At 50.1% G+C, this 15,519-nt stretch overlaps 1 protein-coding gene across 4 annotated transcripts in view; it reads left to right on the plus strand.

Moving 5' to 3' along the window:
• The first annotated feature begins 878 nt into the window (after positions 1–878).
• The window catches only part of BOC (BOC cell adhesion associated, oncogene regulated), a 72,038-nt gene continuing 57,397 nt past the window's right edge, over positions 879–15,519 (plus strand). For 3 of the 4 annotated variants that reach the window (XR_008297665.1, XM_053220867.1, XM_053220869.1), the window contains exons 1-2: positions 879–1,018; positions 4,957–5,053. The gene's annotated coding sequence lies outside the window, so the exon portion shown is untranslated. Of the gene's footprint in view, positions 1,019–1,509; positions 1,650–4,956; positions 5,054–15,519 lie in introns of those variants that run through there. The other variant, XM_053220868.1, reaches the window with a different exon arrangement.

The following is a 15,519-nucleotide window of genomic DNA, read 5'->3' on the forward strand; positions in this document are numbered from 1 at the left end:
GTCGTGGGTCGGCGTAGGTGGCGTTGGGGCTTCCCCCAAAACTGGTTTCTTCATCATTTCTTGACAACCACTGCCCCACTTGGGGGGTGGGGGCGGGGCGTTTAATAACAAAGTTTGCTTTTAATGATTTATCCAATAGTTTGCAGAATGAAGACTATTGAGAGAGGGGTGTCAGAAAAAGTCTTGGAGAGAAATGCCTGGGGGAGAGAAGAGAAAGATAGCATATGAGAGCAAGGGTCTGAGGTGAAGCTAAAGAGAAAATGAGGGTTCGGGGGGGGGGGGGTCGGGAGGAAGGCACAGGACATTGCTCTTGGAATGGGAAAGAGAGACGTTGGGGAAGAGCTCCGGGCTGGAGCTCAACAGAAAGAAAATGGGCGTTAGGAGAAAAACTGAGTTTGGAGGACTTTTTTTTTCCAGCTTCCTTTCCTTTCCAAGAGTTTTTCTCTGCTCCATTTTGCTCCTCCCCCTCCTCCCCGCCTCCTCTGCTCCCCCTCCTTCCCCGCCTCGCGCGGCAATGGGAGGCTCCTAGGCAGGAGAAGCAAAAGAAGGAATTGTTTGCGAGTTCAGTCATCCAAAAAAGCTTCTTCCATATGGAGGGACCGGGTGCGCCGGGCGCGGCGTCCCCTGCCTTGTCCTCCTGCTGCTGCCGCCGCCGCCGCGACCCCCGCTTCCTGCCGCAGGGACCCTGAGCCCCGGCCCGCCGGTGTCAGCCTCCGGGCGCGCGCACACACACTCACCCTTGCACACACACACACACATACACACTCACTCACTCACTCACTCACTCACGCCCGCCACAGCCACACGCGCCCGCACGCGCCCTCCCTCCCCGGCCGGCAACTTCTCGGGCCGGGGCTCCTTTGTTGCTCCCGCGGCGGCCGCTCTCCGGTTTTGCGAGTCCCCTGGTGTCACCGTGCGGGTTGTGTGTCCTTTCGGCGCGGTGCTGTGCGGCTCCCACCGCGCCCGCCACGCCGGCCCCGGACGCCGCTCGCCCTCCCCAGAAGCTGCCGCACCAGAGGTGAGTCACGTCGCGGAAGTTTGTTTTCTTTTCGCAAAAAGTTGTGTTCCTGGGTTGGTGGGGGCGGGGGTGCGGGAGGCGGCCGCAGGCCCGGCGAACCCCAGGGAGCGCCGTCGGCGGGAGCGGGTCCCCCGCGGGGGCTGCGGCCGAGGCGGGCGCGCGGGGCGCGGGGACGCAGGAGTTGGGGCGAGGCGGGCCGCGGGACTGCCGCAACCCGGCCCGGGCAGCAGCATCTGGCTCCCTGCGGGGCGGTGTGGCCGTCGTTCCCGGAAGCCTGTCGGGTGGAAGCGGGGCCCGGACCGCCTCCGAAACTTGCCCCGAGGAGGCTTGACACCCGGCCTCCTGCTCCGGGAGCCGGGCGGCCACGGCGAGAAGCAGAACCCGCGGCAGAAGCCGGTGGCCTGTCCGGCAGAGCGGGTCATCCTCTGGGCGTTGGCCAGGAACACCGAAACGAGGCGCCGAACGGACCCGAGCGAAACGGCCCCAGGAGAGCATCGCCGGCGGAGGGGCGCGAGGGGCGAGGCTGCGGTGGGGTGTCCCGGGCTGGGCGTGGGGAACGTGAGCGTTCCTTCTCGCGCGCGGCGTCCGCCTGGGGTCGTGCTCCTAGGTTTTGCCGGTGTAACTGTGAGAGGTGGGGAAATGAACCTCTGGAACAGGTGGGAAGGGGCCGTAGGGAGGGCCGAGCGACCCGGGCACGAGTTTCTGCAGGGGTTTTGAAGACCTGGCTTAGCGTCAGGGGGCCAAGTGTTAGTTAGCTCTTCCAGGGGATGGGCCAGTTTGGAGGGGCAGGGGGCAGACAGACTTGGGGGATTTGTTTGGTTTTGTTTGGGGGATGGGGGTGGCAGTGGCAGGGTTACTGGGAAGGTTGTTGAGTCCTTCCAGAGATGTGGCAGTGGAGCTAAGAATACCCAAACCACACACCAGTAATCCTAAGCAGGCACTTCATGGGCGTGGTGGGGTATTCTGTCGCTCCCCCACCCCCTCTGAGCAAGTTCAAATGGGTTCCAAGAACTTTTTGACTCAGTTACCTCTTTGACTGCACTGAGTGACTTCCAGGCCCTTGGGCCACCCCCCTTACCCTGTGCCCAGCTCACATTTGTCACCTAGTTCTTTGTTGTCCAGAACTTTGCAGACGCTGGACATCGAATAAATGGGATTCTCAAAATTCTTGACTACGCAAATGTTTTTGATTGATTCCACAACTGGGCCCTAAACCGCTCAGCTCTGTGATGGCTTTTTTCGTCCCTCTGGTTACAGCCAATAAATCAATCTCCATTTCCTCAAGGTCACCGTGGACAATATTATAACACAGTCTTGTTGGACTGAGGTGGGGGCTGGGGCACCTATACATCTGGGCGCCCTGTTTTCTGAACTTTACTTAAAGTGAATCTGAGGCAAGAGCTTCGCTGTTTTGAGGTGTGTACCAGGTTTCCCAAGAACGTTTCTGAGGTCTTATAATTGGCACTTTTTAATGGTCTCATAATTGAAACCCAGGAGGTTCCCGTGGTAATCTTGAAGCACCTTGGGGTCAGTGGGACAGAAGCAGGGTGGAAACAGCAGTGGAGTTACGATTTTCCTGCCAGATGAGTTTTACAGTGAGTTTATGCAAGAGGTAGAAATGAAAGAGGAGTTGCCTCACTGTGCCACTTTGCTGACACTGCCCACCCCCCCCCCCCCTTTATTACTCAGTTTGGCCCTTTCAGGAGACTGGAGGCTGTCTATTCCTATGAAATCTGAGGGTTGAGAACTCAGACAGTGTCCCTTTCATCCTCTTTCAAGAGATCTGAGAATGCAAGAGACATTTCCTCAGGAGAAATTGCCCAAGACACAGGCTTTGGCTTTACTCTGGAGAGGTTGCTAGAGGCGGTGGTGATTGCTCCTTGGCCATAGGTGTGGGTGGGAGACAGAGGACCCTGCTTAGCTGTTGATTGGTTTGCCAGCTTGTGATAAGATGGTGATTTATGTTCCTTTCCATCCTCCAAATGGATTTGGAGATTTTCCTTTCTTTGAAGTGCTCTTTCAAGTGTCTGGGCTCCTACCTCTCTTCGGCAACTTATCTGTGGTTTCCATTCCCTAAGAAGGAGTAGGGGACTTTACTCATTAAATAATTCAGTGGGCTTCCTCAGGGACCCCCAGGGTTTAAGCAAGAAGACAAGAAGCGAGCCTGGTGGTCACAGTATTCCACGAGACCCTATTGGGTCTGGGTTCAGATTTCAGCAAAGTCCCTGATAGGGTTAATGAATAAGGGGTTTTCTGTCTGTCTTTCAAACAAGTAGGAAGAAGCTGAAGAAGAGCCAAATGCACCAGTTAATTGACGTCCAGTACTTTCTGGCCTCTGAGTAAGGAAGTATTAACTTGGCATCGAAGGATATTATACATTTGAAGTCTGCTTTCTGGGGAAATCAGAGAAAGGGGAAGGGAATGGAACTTGGGAAGGCAGAGGAAAGAAAGTGATTTGTTACATTTAAAAAATCTAATAACTTTATCATTTACAACTTCTTGTCATCTCCATACTTCAATTCAGCAAACATTTCTAATATACCAGACCCTGGGCTGGAAGCTGTCTTGTCCCAGGAGAATAAACTTTCTTAGTCAAAGGGTATTTCTCCAAACTAAATCCTCCCCCCTGCCCCCAATTTTTGTTTATTGCACAGCATCTACTAATAATTAAAAAATGGTTTTTTGAGTGACCCGCATTCCTATACAATAGCACAACTCAATTTTCATCCATGTGCATACGTACTTTTCACACAGTTGTGATAAAAGTATAGACCTTTTTGTAGTCAATGGTGAAGCATCTAGAGATTTTTGTCCAAAGACTCACAGAGAACAGATATGTCCAGCCCACTTCTCCATTGGTGGGAACAACCTAAATCCTAAGAGTGCTCCCACATGGAGTCTTTACGTGTAGTATTTTCATCATTTATGAGGCTGAATCAAATATCTGGGACTGAGGGAGGTGGAATGGAAGAGGGTGTTTTTAATCTACAAATCGGTGTTTACAGAAAGCCTCTCTAAATAGGGCTTTTGCCTCCTTGGAGCCCTCAGGGTTGGTAATGGGTAGAGAAGGGGAGGAGGAGGGCAGGAAGTAGGGGTTAGAGGATCCATCTCAAGTGGCACTGCCCTGGGGATTAGGAAACTTGGGTGGGAGCCCTGGCTCTTCCTGTGGACTCCGTTCACACTGACTCAAACCACTGAACCAACTAATCGATCCCTGCATCCCCACTGCCACTGTGTTAGCCTCCCTCTCCAAGCTTGCCCATCTATCGCCTCTTTTCCATGCCTGCTACCACCATCCTTCTTCCTGCCCTTGACAATTGGTGCTAGACTCCCCGCTGGCTACCTATCACACCATCCGTCCTCCATCAGTCCCATAAACAAGTCACCACCCAGCTTAAAAACAGCCTAAGTCTACAATCCAGATTTCTTAGCCCTCTCACACGTGGCACTGTCCCACCTCATGATACTAATACCTTACTAGGAACGTTCTGCTCCAGCCCAAACCTATCTAGTAGCTGACCCTTGATTTTTGCTGGACTCATTCCTTGCTTGCTGCCTTAACACCCCAAACCCCTTTCCTATAAGCCCACCTTACTTTGTATGAGACCTCCTAATAATGTATTCTTGAGAGGTGTTTATGAGTATTGATAACAATGGATTGCCGGATGCAAAGGTAATGGTTTTATAAGATCAGACTTTTTTCAGTGTGATCATTATCCTTTAATCCATTGTTCATTTCGTTTCTACAAGGGGCCAGGTAACTGGAGACTTAAGGAAGACTAGGGTCTCAGAAAAACTGTTTTTTTCTGTTTTCTTATTTATAAAAGGGATTAATAAGGAAACACTATGCTTTATAGCACCGCACCTTATGAAAAGCCAGTACTCCAGAGCTGTTTATTTTGTTGTTCAAAAGATAAGACACTTCTCTTTTTCCCCAGTCCCAGCACGAACTTCCTGGAACCCATGACCCATGAAGTCTTGTCAACACTCACACCATCTGAGGGTAGCAGCCATGAAGTAGAAGAAGCAGGTGAGGTTTTCTGCCCACAGTCTAATACCTCTGGCCTATCGGGTCAGTCATACTTTTTCATGTTTTGTGTTGCCACTTGAGGATAGAGTACTTCTCCATCCTTTAGTATTAGGAAGGGTCTGGCTCTGAATGGAATCTGGACCAAACAGATCAGTGCTAGTTCATTTCAGATGCTTTTTCAGTCAGAGCCTATGGGGACCTCTTTCCCCTGGAGTGGCTGTGTGAATCTCCCTTTCCTTGAGGCAACTCTGTTTGACATGTTGGCCACAAACCATTTACTATGGAATTTGGAGTCTGAGGCTCCTGTGGAAAAGTCCTGCTTAGGTCTGGGTGAGGAGAGCCCTGTGTTTATGTCTCTGTCAGTGGTATTACAGCAAATGCCTTGTGATCTGCTGTACTGGGCAGTGTTTATCTCACAAAACCCAGAGGGATTCTGTGTCATCCCGACTTTTGAAATAAGGTTAGGAAATAATAATTCTCCTTTCCTAATGGTGAATTTGGCCTTATCTTCAAAGAAGCTCTTTGATGTTTGGGATAGGATTATTGGGCAGCAGAGGAAATCATAAGAGAAAGATCAGAGCCAATAATACACAGTCAACCTCATTTGGTTGCCAGAGAAAATGTTGAGGAAAGTCTCAACTAGTCCTCCTGGTAAGTAACAGGAAAGCACATAATATGGCCAGGGTAAGTGGGGCTGAATAAAAAAAATAACTCAAAAGGAGCTGAACAGCAGAAAGTATGGCAGAGGAATGTTTGTTCTTCTCTAAAATGAGTTTGGATGGCATTGGACAAGACGGGGGTGATGATGTGTGTGTAGGCTGGAGCCTTCATCCTCTCAGCAAGCTTTTATTGGGTACTTGCTGTGTACCTGGGATCCATACTGGAGCCCACGCTGTCCAGAATTCCATCACTGAAGGGAAAGCAACGCTGCAGTGCAACCTGTAGGGTTACAGTACTTGGACAGGGTCAGTTAAGAAAGGCTTCTTGAGGGAGGAAAGTCAGCGTCTCAGATGATGTCTTAAAGGCGGAGATGGGACTGGTCTGCCATCTGTGACCTCTGCTTGTAGGTGCTGTTCATTATTTTCTCCCTGAAGACTCACTTTTCCTCAGCAGATGATAGGCTGAGGTAGTCTTGAGACAGGCGATGGCAAGTTCAGGGTAGTTTTGTTAGTTTCAGGAAAGTTAAAAACAGGCAGTTCTTCATTGAATACAAATCTCAGAAATTCGAGCCTTAGACAAGTTTGTAAAACCAGTTACGGAATAGCTTTCAGGGGGGAAAAGGAGAAACGTGTGATTTGTTTTTTTCTTTCTCATCTATGTCAGATTTCTGCTGAGAATTTTAGAAACACATGCCTGAACTCAGCTTTTTACCTTTGAATTTCATTTGCCCTTTATTCTAATGTCTGCACTAGGTTTGCTAACTCTGAAATCACTCCCAGAGTAGCCAGTGAGGAAGTGTTTGTTTTAGGGACAAAAACCTCCTTGGCTGCAGAGAGGTAACGATCATAAGCATGGGAGCTACAGTTAAGAAGAAGAGGGCCTGTCGAGGTGGCTCACCTTGGCGGTCCCCCCCAGGCAGGGCTGGACTGGACTCTTGAACAGAACCCTCCCCCACCTTCCCTGGTCCTGCCAGGATTTTTCCAGAGTAGTTCCAGCCAAGTGCCTTTACTAGTCTGAGTTTACCTAACATTACAATCACAGCAGGTTTATTAGGTATGGGTCACAGTTAATTGGAGAGGAAAATTGGGGGGTTCTGGGTTTATTACTTTTCTATGAAAGTATAGGCTGCTCTTAATTATTTCCCAGATCATCCCTGCTACTTGACTCTCTCTGCTCGCTAATGCCTGTCAGCCCACAGCAGTGCTATGGTAGCTCTGCCTTTTTTATGTACCTGTGTCCACGTGAGGGGGATTTCATAATGCAGTCAGTCAGCACAGTGAGACCACATAAAGCAATGGAAATTCACGGTTGTTTACCTCTGTCATTGCGAGTGGATGTCTTGCAGTGAACAAGTTACATAAAAATGCACTGTGTCATATAGCCAAGAGTTAGATTCTAATGACCCTTCCAATGTGCAGGTCCTCCAAGCAATCACCTGCAACCTTCCTTGAGCCCACTGGCGGTCTGCTGTCATGAAGGCTGCGTTAGCTTCAGGCGAAAGCCTCACAATCAGGTGCTTTGCATTCTGTAGCCTTGTGTTACAGAGATGGAGGTTGGGTGGTTGGGCCCAGCTTTCGCCTGTCTGGACTGTGGCAGTTTGCCAGCAAGTTTCACTGGGTGGTCTTTGACAATGGGAGAGGGGAGGAGTGGGGGAGCTCAGCTCTCCTGCCCAAAGGGGAACAAGAAGGTTGGCAACCAATGCCCCGTCACCGAAACACCACCAAAGTCTTGAGAAGTGGTGAATAAAATGGAACAGGTTGCTGAGGGCGGTGTTGTGAAGGAGTTCATTTTTGTCCCCCCCCCCCCCCGATTTTATAGACGGAGCCTTGCGTTTATGTGGTGAGACCCCCTCAAGCGGGTGAGCACACACAGTGGCAGGTACCCTTTATCACAGGAGGGGAGAATTACTGTTCTCACCTCGTCACTCAGGGAATCAGCTGTGGACCTAGAGGGCAGGCTGAGATCCTTGAAGGCCAGTGCCAAGGAGGCAGCCCCACCTGCCTCTCCCGTCCTTCCAGAGACATGGAGAATGATAGCTGCCTTTAGTGGGCCCTGTGTACCAGGCCCTGTGCTAATTCCACAGGCATTCTCCCTGCACCCCCCACCCCCACTGTCCTGTGGAGACAGGCAGTGTGATCTTGTTCTGCAGACAAGGGGCCAAAGCTTGAAGCACTGGAGTGACTTGTTCTGCCCCCACAGCCATTAAGTGGCAGAGCCAAGGTTTCGTTGCAAGACTGCTGACTCTAAAACTCAGGCTCTGCAGGAAAAGAAAATGCCCAGTCTCTCCCCCTAAGCAGAGCCCCCTTAGCTTGGGGCTGTTTCCTTTTCAACTAACAAAGTGGAAGGGGCAGGTGGGGGCCTTTATGAGATTTGCCTTAAGAGACACGAACTGAAACCTGGGACCACAGCTGGAAGGTTTTGACCGGGGCAGCAGCACAGGGGAAGCCACGCTTTGTCACGCAGCTCCCGTCAGGCTTTGCAGACAGTTCTGAAAGCCGCTTGCACTTGGGTCTCATCTCGGAACATGTTTCCTGCCTGTCCCCAATCCCCTCCCCTCGCCCCCCCTCGCAGGACATCATCTGAACCGGCTGTCTGAGCCTCCGTGTCCATTGTAGATGCCAGCTGAACCCACTTGCTCCCTGGGTTTCTGCAAGTCTGATCAAGCAGGTCCTCTGTGCCCTCAGTGGGGAGAGGGGGAGAAGGTGCTTGGCCCAGCAGATACTTTTACTGGTCAGGAGAAGTGGCAGCTTGTACAGAAAAATAGCCTGGGGAAGGAGGTAGCAGCTCTGACAGACAGGTAACTGACAGGAGATGGTACCTTCCAGGCAAATACTCCCAGGACAGCCAGCGGAAAGAATTCTACAGGCAGTTACCTGCAGGAGAGCACAACAGACCTCTCCCTACTGGCTGAGGGGAGTGGTGGAGATTTGGCTGTGGACTCATAGCTGCTCTTAGTTGCTTGTTTTTCTTTAACAAATGTGGATAGCCTGAAGCCAGGTGGGGCAGGGGAGGGTGGAGGAGGAACCACACAGGACACTTGGGTTTAAGAAACAATTATGCAAGACACCAGGGTGGCTCAGTCAGTTGATCATCTGACCCCTGATATCTGCTCAGGTCATGATCTCACAGTTCTTGAGATCGAGCACCACGTTGGGCTCCGTGCTGAGAGCACAGAGTCTGCTTGGGATTCTCTCTCTCCCTCTCAGTCTGCCCCTCCCCTGCTCACTGCTCACTCTCTCAAAATAAATAAATAAACTTTTTTTTTTTTTTTTAAAGAAAGAAACAATTATGTGACCAACTTGTCGGGTAACTGAGAGGAGTCCCAGAAACTGAATGAAACTTTACTCCTCTGTCCCCACAGAGCTGCCTTTTAGAGCACTATTGGGATGCAGAGAGAGAGCACAAGAGAACGCTTGGGATTGAGAATGTTTCTGCTCACATCAAAATCCCAAGTCCCCTGGCATCTGTGCTCTCCCAAGATGAGTTAGGAGACAAGGCATGCTGGGAACTGGCCAGAGGTCAGAGTGTGGGCCTATGGGCTGCATCTGCTTCTGGGGTTGGGTGGGTTTCTGTTTTCTGAGGGCAGGAGCCTGGACTAGAGGTGATTCATCCTATTACCAGAAAGCCTTCCCCATCTCCGGACAAGCTGTATTTCCCCCTCTTGCAACAAGAGGCAATGAGGGGGTCTCAGGGCCTGGTGGGAGTTGGGAGAGGAAAAGATCTCATGGCCAGGGGATCCTGATTACCATTCTTCCTGAAAGAGGAACAACAGAGGAATCTGGGGAGTGTCTGGGGCATCCCCTCTAAGAGGACAGAGGAGAATCTTATTAGAAGGTTGTTCAGGAGGGAGCGGCATTTCAGGACCACTTCCAGGTTGGAGATGTGTGGCATCCTGGTTAAGTGTGGGCCATGGAACCAGATGGGCCTGGGTTTGAATCCTGGCCTTGCCAATCTCTAGGTGTATGACCCTGGACTAGTTATCTAGACCCTGAGAATCCAATCTCTTAAGGTTGTAGAAAGGAAGCAAGATATGGCATATAATGCATATTAACTGCATTGTGAGCATTCAGTAGAAGGCGGCTCTTAGGAGGAAGGGAAAGAATAGGAGAGAAGAGCAGTGGAAGTGGGGGTTATTGAGGAATCAGGTGGCTAGAAGGGTGAGTAGGTAGAGGGCTGCACTGAGGGAAGGCCCACTGCTGAAGGCTCTGCAGAGATACAGGAATGAGAAGATGGGGACAGAGGAGCCCACAATAGGGAAAGGCCCTTAGGTACCAGTCCTCAGACCTGGTCAGTAGGAAGAGAATCCTCACCCAGTTGCCTCCTCTGCTTCTCTCCAATTCAGCACCTTCCATGCTACCAGTGAGGCCAAAAACCTTGGAGTCCTCTTTGACTCTGGCCTTTCTCTCACACTGCACTTTAAATTGGCAAATAATATTGGCTTTGCCTTGAAAATGTATCCAGAATCTTGCAACTTCTTACCACCCTGGTCTGGTCTTGTATCACTTCTTACCTGGGCTGTTACAGTAGCTTCCTCAGGGTTTTCCCTGCTTCCACTCCCATGCCCCGACCTCAATACACTTTAGTCTGTCTACAAGCTCAACTTCCCGCAGAGCAGAGCAGCCCAGAGCAACCGGAGGAGGTCACTTCCCTGCTCAGAACTCTCCAGGGAGTCCTGTTTAATTCAGAGAAAAACTAAAGCCTCAGTGCCCTCAGCCCCACCCCCTGCAGCTCTGCCCTCACCTTCCCCCAGCCCACTCCGCGGCCACCCCACCTGGGCCTCCTTGCTGCCCCCCCCCCCCCCCCCGCGCTAGCTGAGCAACTTGCTTTGCCTTCTGCAATGAACCTGAACCTAGGTGCCCTTTATTAACTCATGGTTCTGTCTCCCTGCAACCTAATTTATTTTCCCTCGAAGTTACCACTTCCCCGACAGGTGTTCATTTGTTCATTTGCTTACTGCCTACTTCCCCTCCAGAATGAAAGATCCATGAAGCCAGGGACTTTTTTTCCCCACTGTCTTCCAAGTGCCTGGAATGGAACTGGGTATGTAATTGGTGTTCTCCCCCCAATTCCCCACCTCCGACCACCACCACTAGTCTGCAGGGCTTTTTAGAAAGCAGTGCAATACGAGTTTTAAACAAAAGTAAATAATTACATATGGATTTATATAAGAAAAATACATCCTGGGTATATGTATAGGGGAGTGTGTGGGAGAGTGATGCAGAGAATTCTAATACTGTTTGAGTGTCTGTTTCAGAAATACCGGGGAGCTGTGTGCTAGGCCACGGCAGAAGTAGCCCAGTTCTTCTTTCTTCCTCAAGGTGATGGACTGCAGTATGGTCCATGGATGTGACAGGTGCCAGCTGTAAGGGGAGCATAAGAATGGCTGTCTCCTCTGCCCTTCCTCATCACTCACTTCACAAGAATTTGTTGAGTGTGTACTTTATGCCTAGCATTGTGCTAAGCCTGGCTAGGAGACGCGGAGAAGCCCAGCTCATTCCCTCATCCCACCAAGAGCTCTACAGTCTAGTTGTTCACCTGGGATTTCCTAAGTGTGCCCGGACAATCCATTTTACCGCTCCCTTCCGGTAGCACAGGGACCAGAGTTGAATTGGAGCTCTGTTGAATCGGGTTTGGAACCACAAGCCAGGGACATGAGGAGCATGTGATGAATTTGAGAATAGTTCTGTTCCCTACACGCAGGAGGCCTGGTGGGTGTCGGGCCCCATGCTAGGCACTCAGGCCACAGAGATGGTCTCCGCTGTTGGAGAGCTGACAGCCATGTACAAGGGACAGCATGATTTGGGTGTCTGCCCAGAGGGAGATAGTTCTGACTTCAAATTGCATCTCAGTCATTTCTGACTTGCTTCTAGATTTAGAAGCTTGAGGAAGAATAAAAATAGGGATAAAGATCCCAGAAGGTCTTGTGCTGACAACAAATGTGCCTGAGAAATTACACTATCAGGATCCCCAGACCCAACATCTGCAGCATCTCAGGTTACTGAAGGCTTGAGCTTCCTCCTCTAGTTTTTAATTTTTTTAACATTTTTTAATGTTTGTTTATTTTTGAGAGAGAGAGAGAATGAGAGAACAAGTCGGGAGGGGCAGAGAGAGGGAGACACAGAATGTGGAGCAGGCTCCAGGCTCTGAGCTGTCAGCACAGAACCCGACACGGGGCTCGAACCCACAGAGTGTGAGATCATGACCTGAGCCGGAGTCAGACGCTTAACTTACTGAGCCACCCAGGTGCCCCTTAATTTCTTAACTCTGAAAAATTAATGGCAATTTTAGGTTTACAGAAAACATTAAGTGAAAAATATAGAGTTGCCACATACATCTCACCCCCAGAACAGTGCCCATATTATTGACATCAGATGTTGGTACAATACATTTGTTACAATTGTACAGTTGATAAGTCAACCTAGATCCATTATCAATAACTAAAACTCATGGTTTACGTCGACTGTATTATACATTGTATGGGCTTTGGCAAATGCATAGTGACCAACTATTCACCATTACAGTGTCATACGGAATACAAGTCTTGCTACCTAAAAATCTCCTGTGCTCCACTCATGAGGCCCTCCCTCCTTCCATTCACCAATCCCTGGTGACCATTGCTCCTTTTTACTGATTGTCTTTTCCAGATTGTCATATAGTTGGAATCACACAATGTATAGTGTTTCCAGGTCGGCTTCTTTTACTTGGCAAACTCTTCCAGTTCTAAACATGACCTTCTGTCCCCTCCCCCTCCCCCATGTACATCCATGTGTCTGGAGTAAGAGGGGTTGGCAGGGGAGGGTTCCAAAGCCTTGTGCTGATACCCAGCTGACCAGAGCCAGCGGGTCCTATCCCTTCATCATCTCCCAGTGAACATGCCTGACCCTGGTGCTACCGGAGTTTAGCCCAGGCTAGTAAACTGTCAGGAGCTGCCTGTGTTTGGGTTCCACATCTGGAAGTATCAACTGTGCAGACCTTCCTGTCCCATTCCTAAGTAGAGGCAGGAGGAGCACATGGGGCTGTTTGTCTTCCTCCTCGGTAGTTTGTTTTACTTGCTTTGGAGCCGGGTAGGAGGGTGGGGAAGTGAGCTTCCCCCAGGCAGGCAGCACTCCTTCACACCCACATCCGCTGGCCGGCCACACGTCCCCCAGCCTCTGCTGCTGTCAGCCCTGCGCAGGTCCCAGCGGTGTCTGCGCTGAGCCCTGAGAGCAAGCACTGGGGCCTGTTTTGTGGTCGTTTGGGAGGAAGACGGGTAGGGAGCAGAGAGACTGAGAACATTTTCCCTGCCCAGAGAGGTTTCCTTCCTGAGTCAGCCTGGCAAGCCAGGATTCCTTGGGAGCTGGAGGCAGGAGCCTCAGTATTCCGTGCACTCACCCGTCACTCCAAACAGGAAGGCGCTCTGGGGGAATAAGTGGTAATGATGGATATTGTAATGGAAGCAGAAGGAGGGAGCCCCTTAAATCCCACTCAAACCAGGGCCCCAGCTAGGGGAAGGAAAGCACATGTGAATGGGGTCCTGTGGGTTATCTGGTTGAACTTGGCTGAGAAGTTTCAGGGACTGAGGAAAGGCGGTTACTAGGTACAGAGAGTTACAACCCTGGGGAACAGGAAGTGAAATTTAGACCCCAGGTTTCGTTGCTTCCTGTCTGGAATAAACACCTAGCTGAGGTCAGCTAGAACTCTCTCGTGCTGAAGGACTCCAGCCAGGTGTGTCAGAGTTCACAGTGAAGGAACAAGAAGACTCTGGCTCCCCTGGAAGGTCAGCTTTTGGACTATGGAAATTGCATGCTGATGGTCCATGCCCATAGCCCGTCCTCCTCTGGTTTTCCTTTTTCACCCAGTCCGCCACCTTCCATTCTGTATCCTGATCAGTGACTCGCTAAAGAGCCCCAGGTTGCCATACATTGGCTCTGCCGAGTTGTCCGGTGCAAGTAGAGACTAATAGTGTCTGTCCCACGTTTGCCACTAAGATTGTGAGCACAATTGCAATGGAGTGTAGGATACTCTCTACAGGCAAACTGCCCTTGACTTTGTTGTTAACTATGGATTCAGGGTAGAGCGTCCTGGCCTTTTGTCTTCCTGGGTCTCATTCCAGAGCCTAGGAGGCTGGGACAGTGATTACTGACCATCAACACAGGGGGACCCTTGGCCCTTGCCTCAGTTTACCCAAAGAGGCAGATGACAGAGAGCTGCTGAATCATGTTAGTGTGGGCCCCATATTCCTTACCAAACCCAGCCTTCACCCCTGCTTCCCTCCTAACATTCTGTCCCCACAGGAGGTACAGTGAGAGTCCTGAGGAAAAGAATCCCAGAGCAGCTTCTGTAGGTACATGCTAAGTAGAGTGTGTCTAGTAGCTGGGGCACTTTTCCTGAACCAAGAGATAAATATCTGATCTGCTAAAGCATTTGGGTTTTGGGGTTTTTTCCTACTGATTTGTGGGTGGAGGAAATCTCGGGAAGGTTGATTTTATAGCCGTTACTAAAATATAAATTTATAAATGCAGTGCATTTAAAGTTTGTTTGTTTATTTATTTATTTATTTATTTATTTATTTATTTATTTAGAGAGAGCAGGGGAGGGGCAGAGAGAAAGGGAGAGAGAGAGAATCCCCAGCAGGCTCCATGCTGTCAGTGCAGAGCCCAATGTGGGGCTCCATCTCACAAACCATGAGCTCATGACCTGAGCTGAAATCAAGAGTCGAACCCTTAACCGACTGAGCCACCCAGGCCCCCCTACGATGCATTTAAAAAAAAACCATCTTGGGGCGCCTGGGTGGCCCAGTCGGGTAAGTGTCGACTTTGGCTCAGGTCATGATCTCACAGTTCGTGAGTTCGAGCCCCGCATCGGGCTCTGTGCTGGCAGCTTAGAGCCTGGAGCCTGCTTCAAATTCTATGTCTCCCTCTCTCTCTGCTCTTCCCCCACTCACGCTCTGTCTCTCCTTCAAAAATAAATAAAAACATTGATAAAAAAAATTTTTTTTTAAATTACCTTTAGGATAAGGAATGGCATTCTATACAGTGGGGATCGTGCCAGGACCTCCCAAGATGTGATTGCCTGTTAGTACGGGATGCTCAAGGAGGCGCAGCATGGGCTTTGCTCAATTTGGGGAGCTTCAGCAAGTGTTCGTGGAAGAAAGTCTCTGGTGCAGTCTGGGTCTTCTCTAGTACTTTCCAGAGCAATATGCAGAAACCCAGTTTTACCCACTGCCACTCTCCTGCCCTCTTTAGAAAAAGCCAGCCTCAATGGTAGTGGAACAGGGAGGCTCCTTATTAACTGTGCTTTCAGAGTCAGAAAGTGTAGAGGAATAGCATGCCAAATTGAGCTGGAATCCTAAGCAGGCAGAACTAATTTTCCCCGCATGGGAAATGAACAAAAATTCCAGTGCTAACATCCTCGGTCTGCATGGGGGAAAGGCAGTGAGACCTTCTTTCTTTGCATCTCAGACAAGATGGGGTATGTTTCGCTGCCCCAGGATGGAGGGTCTGAGCTGTCTCCCTAGTGTGAAGCATGCCATCCTTTGGACCTCATCATGCCCACAGACTGCTTCTCTTCAGTCGCTTAAGGTTTCATTTCATACAGCCAGCAGTTAGCCTTGCTTGAGAGCAGTCTTATTTATGCTTCTTCAGGCACTTTCCAGGTAGGCCCAAAACACGTTCAAAACCATGAAATAGTGGCCTAAGTTTCAGTTGATCAGTCAACAGATTATTGAGCACTGAGCCTGCTGCCCACAAGACACTTCTAACCTAGATTATGAATATCTCTGAAATCCAGACAAGAGGTCATTTCACATTGAATTGCATTATCTTCATTCTCT

The sequence above is a fragment of the Acinonyx jubatus genome, chromosome C2 (assembly GCF_027475565.1).
Source record: "Acinonyx jubatus isolate Ajub_Pintada_27869175 chromosome C2, VMU_Ajub_asm_v1.0, whole genome shotgun sequence".
In the NCBI taxonomy this organism is placed as follows: Eukaryota; Metazoa; Chordata; class Mammalia; order Carnivora; family Felidae; genus Acinonyx; species Acinonyx jubatus.